This window comes from Brienomyrus brachyistius, chromosome 8 (assembly GCF_023856365.1).
Source record: "Brienomyrus brachyistius isolate T26 chromosome 8, BBRACH_0.4, whole genome shotgun sequence".
Taxonomy (NCBI): Eukaryota; Metazoa; Chordata; class Actinopteri; order Osteoglossiformes; family Mormyridae; genus Brienomyrus; species Brienomyrus brachyistius.
Genome location: NC_064540.1, coordinates 1,117,545 through 1,129,678, shown reverse-complemented (window position 1 = coordinate 1,129,678; position 12,134 = coordinate 1,117,545). Strand labels below are relative to the sequence as shown.

General features: G+C 43.3%; 1 protein-coding gene across 1 annotated transcript in view; it reads right to left on the bottom strand.

Moving 5' to 3' along the window:
* Positions 1-12,134, bottom strand: part of mtss1 (MTSS I-BAR domain containing 1) — a 47,076-nt gene that overhangs the window by 33,132 nt on the left and 1,810 nt on the right.

Genomic DNA, 12,134 nt, shown 5'->3' with positions numbered 1-12,134 from the left:
GTTTGGAAGAAGCGTGTTTCTCATGCCTTATTACCCACAGAGATGCTCACAGCATGCATTACGATTGAGAACACGGTTTGTTTAACCAGAGTTCAAAGGCAGGGAGCATGGAATTCGTTACAACCATAGAAATCTAGTTCATCTGAGACAGGAATCCAAAAATATCCTTAAATTTGTTGCCATATTAAGGTGAGTTTAAACAATCTGGCTAAAACTATCGAGGAAAACCGCACATAATCTATCCACCGAGAATTCTATCGTGTGTAGATTTTTCTGTGAGGGGGAAAAAGTTCCAATAAAGGCAGTGAAAGACCACAAAATTTTCTGTGAAAATTTTTATTTTAATAAACCTTAAGTTTTTTTTTTTTTTTTTTTTTTTTAAAGAGAGCTATATTACAAGCTAGAACTAATAAATATAATTTTCAATGCATACCTCTACACCAGGTACGCATATTCAGCAGGAAATATGAAATTAAAAAGGGAAAACGCAAACAAAAATGGAGACGCGTCGGTGATTCTGGAACATGGTCAGAACACAGCCAGTGCCGCTCTGTTGATAATTAGCAGGACTCTCCGTTCCTAAAGATACTGCAGGCATGTTTCCTAAAGCAAATATCAAGGGGTCAGAAACGTTTGCTGGCTCGGCGGAATCATCCACAACGCTCCCTTCCGGAAGAAACCCCAACCCATACACCCAACCACAGGTCAGTCCCAACAGCCATTCCAGGAAGGGTCGCCATTGCTAACATTCTTTACATCCTGTTTGTATTAGTTGTTATTCTGCTTATCATTAAGTGGCACCAAACATGTAGACATTAACACAAAATACACCAAACACTAAGCCATATATTAATGTGTCTTTAAAATGCTGCCTTGTGTTGTCTTGTACAGTCTTATTTAGACTTTGCCCGGATCAAAAGGGGATGTACCTACTAACAATGTACCTACTAACATGGCCAATAAAGATCATGAATCTGCACCTAGTCTTTCTGCTTTGGTCATGTACAGCGAAGTCTCCTCGAGCTACCCAAGCGGACACAGAGCCCACGGGATTCGCGCAGATCTGCTGCGAGTCCTTGACAGGGACGATTACCGTTCCGCAGGAGGTGAGGAAGCCTCACCAATGCAGGTGACAGACACTGCATACTTCGCAGCATTCGCCGCGACTTAATTAGTAAGACAACCATCGATTCTTTCATGTTAATCATCTGCCCTAAAAACCGATAAGATTTCAATGTAAAGAAAAGTAACCTAAGCCAGTCTCAGTGGATTTTTACGGGTCAAAATAAAATCAGAAATATGCAGGGCAATGCGGGCATGCGGCCGTTGGTGTTTCTAAGCCCTTATCGTTTTGTCTTCAGCATAACAAAAGAAGTACAAAGCAAAATTAAAGTGAAACCAACATGAAACAGCTACAGTGAAACAGTGTGATCTACTGCTGAGAGGCATGGAAGTGTCCGAGGGCCACACATAGTACACGTGGAAACCACCTTGCCCTTTGCACGGCAATTTAACGACAAACTAAAAATGTCTCACAGGACAAACAAGGAAGCCACATGAAAAATGGCCGCTTCTCGGCAGCACATCAGACAAACCTGAGAGTCACCTGAGAACCGAACTTCTCCAGGTACAGAGGGAGCAGTCGCTGCATTTCTCAGGGGGAACAAATACAAAATCCCAGAACGTTTTACGTAACTTTGGTTATTTTTTTTTGTTAAAATATCATTTTTATCAAGATCATTCACTCACAAAAGCGAAAAAAATAATGAGACGCTGTGAAATGATTAGGTTAGTTAACGGCTTATGTACTCTTGCCAATGCTCTTTAGCCATTTATTCCAATGATTTACGTCCTACATCCTAACACACACAAAAACCACACTATTGTAACCCAAGTCGACTTGTGTCACAAACATTTTGGATGCATACTGGACTAGTTTCAGTTACATAAATCTGTAACACGGAAGACCGATTACCGTTACAAAGGAAACCACATGAGAAGAAAAATCGCATTGTCTCGATCACCAGAGGCAAGGTTAGGAAGAGAAACGACACTACCACAGCTAACAAGGTCAAGGTCCTTACAACAGCAGTCCTTGAAAACTCTATAAATGTGTGCCATCATTTCACCCAGAAACGGTGAGGATAACCCGGCCTAAGGACTCTTAAGGGTCGCAGAACCTCCCGCAAGCCCCGTGACCCTCACAGTCAAAACAGCAGCTCTGGTAGCTGGAGGAAACGCGAAAAACCCAACACCCAATGGAAAAGCTGTGATGTGGAACCACATCCAGACCAGGCATGTCCTTTCCAGCATGACCATCACACGCAGTGGGACTAACCACTTCCCGCCGGCTTCTCCCAGACAAGCCAAGAAATGATTCTGAATCACACCGCTAGATTTTAACCCATTACTGTCCCAAAGGTTCTGTATCTCCCCCCCCCCCCCCCCCCCCCCCACAGTGATGCCCGAGTAAAGAGCCTAGTTTGAGTCAACTATGATTCAACCATCGATACTGAGACAGGCGCTACTGTATTTCCTCCTTGCATCATCCCCCTGATGACCTCCTCGTACCCGAGAGCCGCACGGTGAGCTGGATGGTGAGCAGCAGCAACCCTGCCGATTGGGCTGGGCTGGAAGAGTCAAAAGTGAGAAGACGCCAGGTACTAGGCCCATCCATTGACCGTTTTCATGATCTGTGCACTCCAATTATCTTAAAACAAGAAGCTCGTTTAAAATACACAGAAACACACAGCTTTCAAAGGGAAATAAGTCACAGCAGTGCTAAAAATAAAGTAGTTCTTATATTGAAGCCCCATTTTGTTCTCCTTTCATTTCTCAGTTCTGGTTATATTTCTGAACCTGACTTTAATCCACCCATGCACTTCTCAAATTAAGTCGTTTTTTTTCCCCCTAAAGCGGTATAAACGCTTTTCCCTTATTAATTTTTCAACAACTGCCCATTTTGTGACCCCCCCCCCACCCCCCCAACTTCCCCCATGAAATGCAGACACTAATGGTATTTGTTTAAAAGCTGGATTAACTCAGGTACCTGAATAGCATTAGCCGGTGATCTGAGAAACTAGACAAAAATGTCCGCCCTCAGTGGGGGTTGGGGGCTGGTAGGTAAGAGACGGCTCTCTGGGGGCAGAGCCGAGGGTTCAGGACGCGCGGTGAGGCCGGCCAAAGGCTACATCCATCAGTGAGCCAAAAATACTTAAGGGGGACCAGAAATTCTGGGCCAAAAATAGTGATTAAGTTTCCTAGTTTGTCTGAAAGCGGGTGTAAGTCTGAGAGGATGCGTGCAACAGGAGCCTGCATCCGCAGCGACGAATCCCAGGTGCATTCGGACAAAAATGTAGCCTTGAGATAGATGGAGCGATTCTGTTGATTTGTAGGTTTTCTACAGACAGACAAGTGAAGATATTTTAAGGTCAGTCAATGAAACTTAGGTGCTCAGAAATTAATTCTGTCATACATGTCCGACTACAAACATTGACCGATGCAAGTAGTGAGAGAACAAATATAGCAGAGCATGGCCTGTATTTATCTCTAAAACACCAGGGAATGGTCCTACAGCACATCTGCCAGTGATGGTTCATCACCACTAACAGCCACTAAACCCAGTTCTCCCGGGTTGATCTTGGGTGCTGTGAGACCTGTGAGGTGCGCATCCGATTGTCAGTGTTGGTGTTCTCCGCTCTCGTCCTCGAAGGGATCGGCGGCTGCCCAGAAAACATCAGACACTTCAGCAGCCGCATCCCAGTCTCTTAACGAGAAGTGTGTCACGCGTCTCAAATTACAGTGACTTTCAAGTCGTCACTTACCGAAAGTGTCACAAAACACATCCGGAAATCATAGATGGGATTTCAGTCAAACGTGTAGGAGTGAGAGCGAGACATACATATAACATTTAGTGGGCGCTTTCATCCTAAGCGACATACAGTAAAGAAGACAACTGGGAGTTAAGGGCCTTGGATCACAAGTCCAACGATCAGTCAACCCTGGGATTCGAACTGGCCCCCTACTGATGCCGGGCACAGTGTCCTAACTCACTGAGCCACACACCACCTCCATGAAGACACTTACAATAACTTGCAAACTACATATTGTATAAAAACATAGATACATATATATTGAACTACGAAACTGACGGTATGTGAGGGAAATTTCATAAAACAATACGAACAAAGCAGGCAGCCGATTTACAATCAAGCAGCGAGTTGAGATTAAACGCCCTGCTTGTGAGCATCGGTGCGTCACCCTCACGAGGCCGTGCGGCCAAAACGTCGACAAAAATGTCCCTTGGGCAGAGGGGTGGGTGAGAGATTCACGCAATATTGAACTTTTCAGAAATGGCACGAATGTTTGGTGGAGGAGGTCAGCGGGATGAGAAGATGCTCATCGATGACCTGGCATTTCATTATTCAGTACTCTCCCCTGTCCCACGCCCCCAAAAAAAAACCACGATCTGATGTCATGCTTTCAGGCATGTTCTCCACAAAAGCACTGACAACGTTTGCCAAAAACCATTCTGATACTGCCGGGGCGAATGTTATTCTTTGACTTAATGCCTAGGCAGCTCGATTAGAAATTGACCCTCACTTAAGACGCACCTAGGGAGTGAAACCGGCACCTGTTTTTAAAACAAAGGAGTCTACGCTCCATACCAGTAATGCCACAGGCATAATAAGCATTAAGCAAACGTATAACTCAAGCACAATGATAGGCTCAGCCTGAGAAACGCCTTGCTACTCGTCTTAACTCTTTATGTAACACACAAAGTAGTTGCTGACCGCTACATTCACGCAGCGCCGCGGAGGGAGCGTAGTATTACGTAAGGCCGGCGGCCGGCGGGCGCAGGGGAACTTCCGCGAGATCCGAGTCCCCAGATCGTCATCAGCATCGAACCTCTTAGCACATGGAAAAAAGAAACTCGAAGCAGCCAGGATCAATTTCCCTCCTAAACAATAATAACAATGATATCCAATCATCCATTTTCCAAACCGCTTATCCTACTGGATCACGGGGGGTCCGGAGCCTATCCAGGAAGCAATGGGCACGAGGCAGGGAACAACCCAGGACGGGGGGGCCAGCCCATCGCAGGGCACACTCACACACCAGTCACTCACACATGCACACCTACGGGCAATTTAGCAACTCCAATTAGCCTGAGCATGTTTTTGGACTGTGGGGGCAAACCAGACTCTAAACAATAATATTAAAGATAAATTTAAAAAAAAACCCTCGACATCGAAAGGCAGCTACCCACAACCAAATCGCCAAAAACAATTTACAGTCACACAACTGTATAACAGAATAAAATTATTATTAGTCAGATCAAAAATGTATTATTATGATTATTATTATTATTATTATAATAAAAATATGGCTGAGGTTGGCAGTCTTTGGGGACTAAATGCAAAAAGCCAGGGACACATTTGCACAGACAACTGCTTGGAAGAAATCAGACAACTGCCGATCGGCAGACCATCTCTGAACTAAAAATACCAAAAAACGTCAGCTAACGTCAGGAAAACGGGAGTTCCGCAGGGAACAGCAGAGTCATGGCGGGCTCTTCCATGTGAAACTCCGTTAAACCTCCTGTCCAAACAAGCGTCGCCAACTGACAACTGAATGGAAACAAACCGCCATCCTCTTCCTGCTCTGCCAACACATACGCCGCCTTTAATTGGCTCGGTTGGGGGGGGGGGGGGGGGGGTTGGTTGGCTGACTCAAGTGCCACACCCAAATTCCAACCTGGCTCGAAGGGACGCGGAATCAAAGCCAGGGAATAGAAACTGTGAATACCCTCCTGTCTCCTTCCATGACCCAGGGCTTGGCCAGAACCCTCCACCAGGCTGACACCTCGTACCCAGACGGGGAAGCCCTCCGGTGGGGAGGAATGACAGCAGGGTGGGGCAGGAAAGAAAACAATGAGGGCCTCAGTATTACACCTATCCTGGGTATCTGTATCAACATGTCACCTGGGGAGGGTGTAAACAAACATATGAATAAAGAAATAGAGGATGAGTTACGCTTCATTCACCTGTCGCTTTTCTTACTCCTAATTCTCCGCATCACCTGAGCCCAGTTCTACGTGACACCAGGGTGACCACAGCAAAAAATATGTATAACTAAACTTCATGACTTGTGTTTCATTTAAGTGTTTCATTTAAATGAGTTTTTTCTTTTTTATCAAAAAAAGTAATGTAATAAGAAACCCAACAAATAAAAAAAAATAAGTTACAATAGTGATGTAACATATATATAGAAATGTAAACATACGATACGATACTGTCTTAGGAAGGGAAAGGAAATGTTCAAAGCTTATTTATCTGGGTTGTAAGTTTTGCCCAGAAAAAAAAATGCACAACAATAGGTGTATTGGATGGTTGTCCTAGTACAGATGTCTAAACCGGAATATTGTCCAGTAAAGCCGTGAGTTCATAACGTGCTGGAAATGTGTTTTTACCAGTTCAACCTTTCAGAGTACTAAAGGTAAGTAACCTCCACTAGGGCTCATTCCACGCTTTCAGTCCGGCCACATGACTGGTTCCTCGTTCTTGATTCATTTAGCAGCTGTCGGCGCGGTAAAAATGAGCAGTCAGCACTGCGCTTTCGCACACTTGTTTCATGCTCCCTGTTGATAATCTTGAAGGTCTGCAATATTTGAGGAAATGAGGTAGAATCGACGAATCGAAACATATAAATGAGCCGATATCATCTGTGTAACCAGTACAGGGCCATAAATTCACATTTTGCTAAACTTAAGCATTTTTCTTACTGTCAAATTCCCAAAAATCACAGCACATTACTGACCACTCCACTTACCACAAAAAACCCCTACAACACCAGTTAACTCATCTCACTATGCCCACTGGTAAACTCCTGTAGCTAATAACACACTAGAGGTCAAAGACATATCTAAGATTTCTCTCTCACCAGACTTAACCGCTCCCTGGGGAGACAACCAATCACAGGCCTCACAGTTCGTCAGCTGCTCTGGGAGCTGTCCCATTGACCAGGAGGCTTGGCCTGTGATCATTCAGTGTGCAAAACGCTATAAGGCAACCAATAGGGAGGGCTGTACATTCAAGCACTACAAGCACTACAAACAAATCGTATACACAAGTACTGCTTTGGAATTTCAACTCTTTGTTATCTCTGTTCAATCATAGGCGTTGGGTATGAAGTTGACGTCAAGTTAGGTGACAGCAGGCATGCAGGTTCACCTTCATCAGCTCTGCAGAAGTTAGACTGCAAGGACCTTACCAGCAACATTCAGAGCGTCCTCAACAGAATCGGGGGGGAGGAGAATTTGGCTCCACTGCGACGTGCTTTGTCCAGGAAATACCGGCACCTGGCACACCTTATTCAGTGAGCACTGGAATAACAATCAGCAACTCTCAGAGGACCAAAGGGAGACTCACCCCACTGGCATCAGTAACCTGCCCTAACACTTCTCTCCCTTTCAGTGTCTTTTATAATAAACAGAGGATTCAGCCATGCTGCAACAATCTCAGGCAAAGCAGACAATAGCAACCTTAACAACCAAGCTTGATGATACGTTTAAGTTGAGCTATGGGTGTAAGATGTCTTTTTACTTGTGGGTAAAGACTTACCCCCCCCCCCCCCCACAACATTATGTCAGTTCACTTCCTCACTCATAGGAAGCCAACATGAAGCCCCATTGGGGGGTTCAGGGGCGAGACTTTCTGACAGATTCGGGACACTAAGCTATTAACAGTCCCAGGCATATAATCAAAACAGGCCATTTGTGCACTTTATTCTTCTTCAAAATTAACTGCAGCACGTCAAGCTTAAAGTAACTAATGTTGGGAAAACCTCTCCATTACAGAACATTCGGCGCCTCTGCCCGCACACGGCACTCCAGGTCAATCCGCAATTTGATCTGCCAGTTTTATTTCAAACGGCAGCCGTACGTAGCTCCATTAGCAAATCCGACCTATTATTGCAGCTGTCGAACAGCTGAACTGTTGATCTGAGTAACACCTCTCTGCCTGTCCCACATCATGATTGCTGAACAAATGAAAAAAGAAAAGGTTGCTGACAAGGCCGTGGAATATTCAATATATCGATTTATCATCATATAAAATTTAAATGCTAACAAAATGATTAACTTTGATACAATGTCAATAAAGAACATTTCTTGATAACAGGCATCAGCCTCACACATCACTGAAACAAATGAAATCATATGGTATTCCTTTAATAAGAGACTATATGCCCAACAAACTCACAGCAAGTTTAACTGAGCGAGCAGAGCCTACTGAACGCTACTATTCTGGTAATATACGCGACTCATGGGAGTGATGAACGCTCAGTCAAAGGAAACTTCTAGATTCAGTGAAGAAAACAGTTCAGCAGCCACAACATGTTTAAAAAGGAGATTCTGTGAATAATCATGGTAAAAAGGTGACATGGCGGAAGTTCGGTAACAGACTAGTGCTCTGTACTATAAACTTTGCCGAAAACTGGTGCCAACTAAAACTGGATATGCTATGAACTTATATGAACTTGCAGCACTGCCATCCAGTAAAAGAGGGGTTCCCGACCCACAGTCTATGGACTGGTAAGCACCTCCTTTTTGGAGGGGTTGGTTAATTTCCCAAACGTGAAAAATATATCTAGAAATTTCCACAGCCCTTTTTTGCGACTCATGTTTGCAGGTTCTGTTCACACCTGTAAAAGAAATGAAATGGGATGAAACCCCACCCAGTCCGCCACAATACAATTCACTGGTTTCCTTAGGTGTACAGCTTTTGGGGGGGGGGGGGGCAGACGGACACCAACAGGATTCATGGTGTCCATGTGTTTATTTGAATGACAGCAGTCAATATAACAACTGACCTAAGACATTAGAACATTTCTTTTTATGACAATTTATGACAATTCACTACCCTGGAAGAACTTAAACGCAGATATTTTTGTCTGCTTTTCAGGTGGTTGCCACGACATACTTTCCGACGCACGCTCTGTCCGCTGGTGTTAGTGCGCTCACTTGTGTGTGCACGCACGCGTCTGAGTGAGCACATTGGGGCGGAGCTCTGCCATGCGTGATACAGAGAGCAGAGGAGAATTGTAAACGTGCGACCGTGGAGAGACAAAAATGACAAGCTGTTGTGCAAATAAGATAAATAACATAAGGCTATTTAGTTTGTTTAACAAAAGGACAATGTATAGACATGTTCTATAGGAAAGGAAACCTTAAATGGCTTCTGTTGTGATCTGGCGCTAGAGAAAATAAAACTAACTTGACCTTCAAGGGGGGGGCGGGGCGCTCCCCTAATATAATGGTAGATGAAACACTGCAATTAGCTGAGGGGGGCATCATGAAATATGGGACAAATCGCATCATGAACTAGTTCAAACCAGGACAAAAAGTTTTGGTTTTCAGTTTGGGGCAGGCAGCAGAGCCCTAGGAGCAACAAGCAGTCAAAAACAAACAAGAAAAACGTTACTGTTGGGCTTTTCTGGTATTACGCACTATGACGAAAAAGTTATTTTTATATGAACTATTTATTAAAACTAGATTCCCGTTTGCAACTGATTCAATTTGTTCTTTTTCATGTTCTCACAGGTTCAAAGGAAATCCTGAGGGAATTTTAAGCAAAATGAGCTTCAAAATAAAGAAATGATGACTTGAATTATATTGTGATAATTATCGATAGACTGATATGAAAAATTATCATAAGAAAATATTTTGCCATATCGCCAAGCTATACTTGCTGACAATGATCTGCACGAGGCACAACACACCCTGTCACCACTAACTCTTAAGCCAAATAACTTTAAGTGAGTTAGAATACAGTGAACATTTTTCAGCAGGTTAAGCTCTATTTGTATAATCTATCACCTTATTCAACCACTGCAAATAAGTCGGCTTGAATTTCCTACATTAACACACTTCTGGACAAATCCACTGATCTGATCCATTTGTTTTAAATTAACACAAACTCAAATACAGTCCCTAATGAGCGACCACAGAACAGCAGGAACATCATCACAACAGTACAAGAATAGTACAAGTTGCCCTGATAAGGAATTCCAGAGAAGCACCACAGCTTTTGAAAAACACTCCTTCGCTGATTACTTGGTAAGTGACAAAAAAAAAAGTTTATAAGAACTTAAGCGTGGACCTCTCTGTGCCAACATGGCACTAAGCCATAACGTACAGCACATAGCAGAGAGAATTTGCCTACTGAGATAGCTTAAGGCAGTGGGTCGGTCCTTTACCTAGAATAATGACAGTTAGCAACAGTGAATGTGAAAGGTCAATCGAATTAAGAGGAAAAGATTTAATCTGTAAGTAGTTGACGGTGAGGCAAGGAGAGCAGGGTTAGGGTGAAAACAAGAGAGGGGAACAGGAGAACCTCTCCTTCTGTAGGGCAGTTTTAAAAATCTCAACGTAAACCCTTCCCACACAATAATATTTTATAAAGGTGATGGGCTGATCGGGCAGGGGTTTAACCGTTTGCATAAGTCGAAGGGCAGAAATACCAAAATTCTAAAAGGAAATCACTGCCGGAGATGACACGCGAATCAAAACTGTGACCGTTATCCATGAGCGAAAGAGCTGGCAGAAAGGCATATTCCAGAATTGGCAAGTAAACATACTTAAGGGTCTTCCCATCTACCTTCAGACCTCTTCTCCTGCTGTGGATCAAAACCTTAATCTAAATATATCATTATACCAAATAGTACAAAAAGATTTTTTTTTTTTTTTTTTTTTTTTTTTTTTTTTAAATCGGGATGTAATTCTGTAGGTAGGACAGCAAGAGAGCACAGTTTCTGTTGCCAAATAACTTGCCAGTATTAGTAAAGTTATTAGTAAGGTCAGCAGGAGCAGAGAGCAAGAGACTTTTGAAGATGGGTTGACTATGAGAAAGATTTACGAAGAACATAGACAGGAAAACCTACATTGTGACTGGTACAGGAATTCTGTTCCTCTGAACGCCTGATTACAACAGCAACGATTCTGGAGAATTACATACCAGCACAGGCTGGATTTTTCGAGAATGGCAAGTAAGTCGCCTCAACCTGAGAGCACGACCCACTGAACTTTACTAATTTCACCTCATTAATGGTCAATTAAAGAGAATCTGTTTATTAAAAAGTAATTAGGCAATGAGGTGTAAATCCAGCAAAAGGGGGTGATGTGGACACACCAAGAGAAAATGCCAAACCCATAATGCAATGCTTTTACTCTGATGCGAAAAGGATCTTCCAGGGAGAGAGTGCTACAAAGGGTGGGATAAATTCTGTCAGGTGGGAGAATGGGGAAAGAGGACAAGGTTTCCACAGTCACACACCCATAAAAGTAGTACATACATGAAGGCATCCACGTGACTCAGGCTGCACCTTTCTATACCACAGTTCCACCATACGGCCTTGTTCAGATGTCTGTATTTACTGAGTCACAGTATAGCATGAATCGACAGAAACCTGCTCGGCTAAAGCATAATAATCCCCCACAGCTAAATGGACATGCAGCATTTCTGATGGGATAAACAGACGAGAAACAAAGATTCCATTTTGTGAAATGATAGGATGCGTCTCCCGACTGCCTTTTGAACGTGTCTGACGCATGAGTGGTCAAAATCGGATGAAAACATGGGAACTACAGTCTGAAAATCTGCAGGAAAGGAAAATAAGAGGTATACCAGAAAATAAGTAACTGCATACTTAAGGACCCTTTCAGATTAAAGACTAATAAAATAAAATACGGTTTGGTAAACGATTTAGGGAATTTATAGGGCCGTTAAGGGGAGCATGCATCAACAGGTAGGGAGAAGCAACAGCCCTCCTAACATATGGAGGAGTCACAAGGGTGAAAAAAAACAAGCTTCCATTTCTGCAAGTTCAAAGCATTTGCATCTTGTGGTGTTCAAGTGACAGGACATTAACCCTGAAATGGATCTGATGGTACAGGAGAAATTTTAAGCAGGTCATAACCATACACAGATGTGTTAACAACAGTACTCCACTAAAACATATATTCTGGGGAATGACATACACATGCGTATATGAATATCTGAAAGCACGGTTGTAAGCAAGTATGTTACAGTATATTACATGTAACCACAGATAACCAAGTTCAGCATGGAATAACT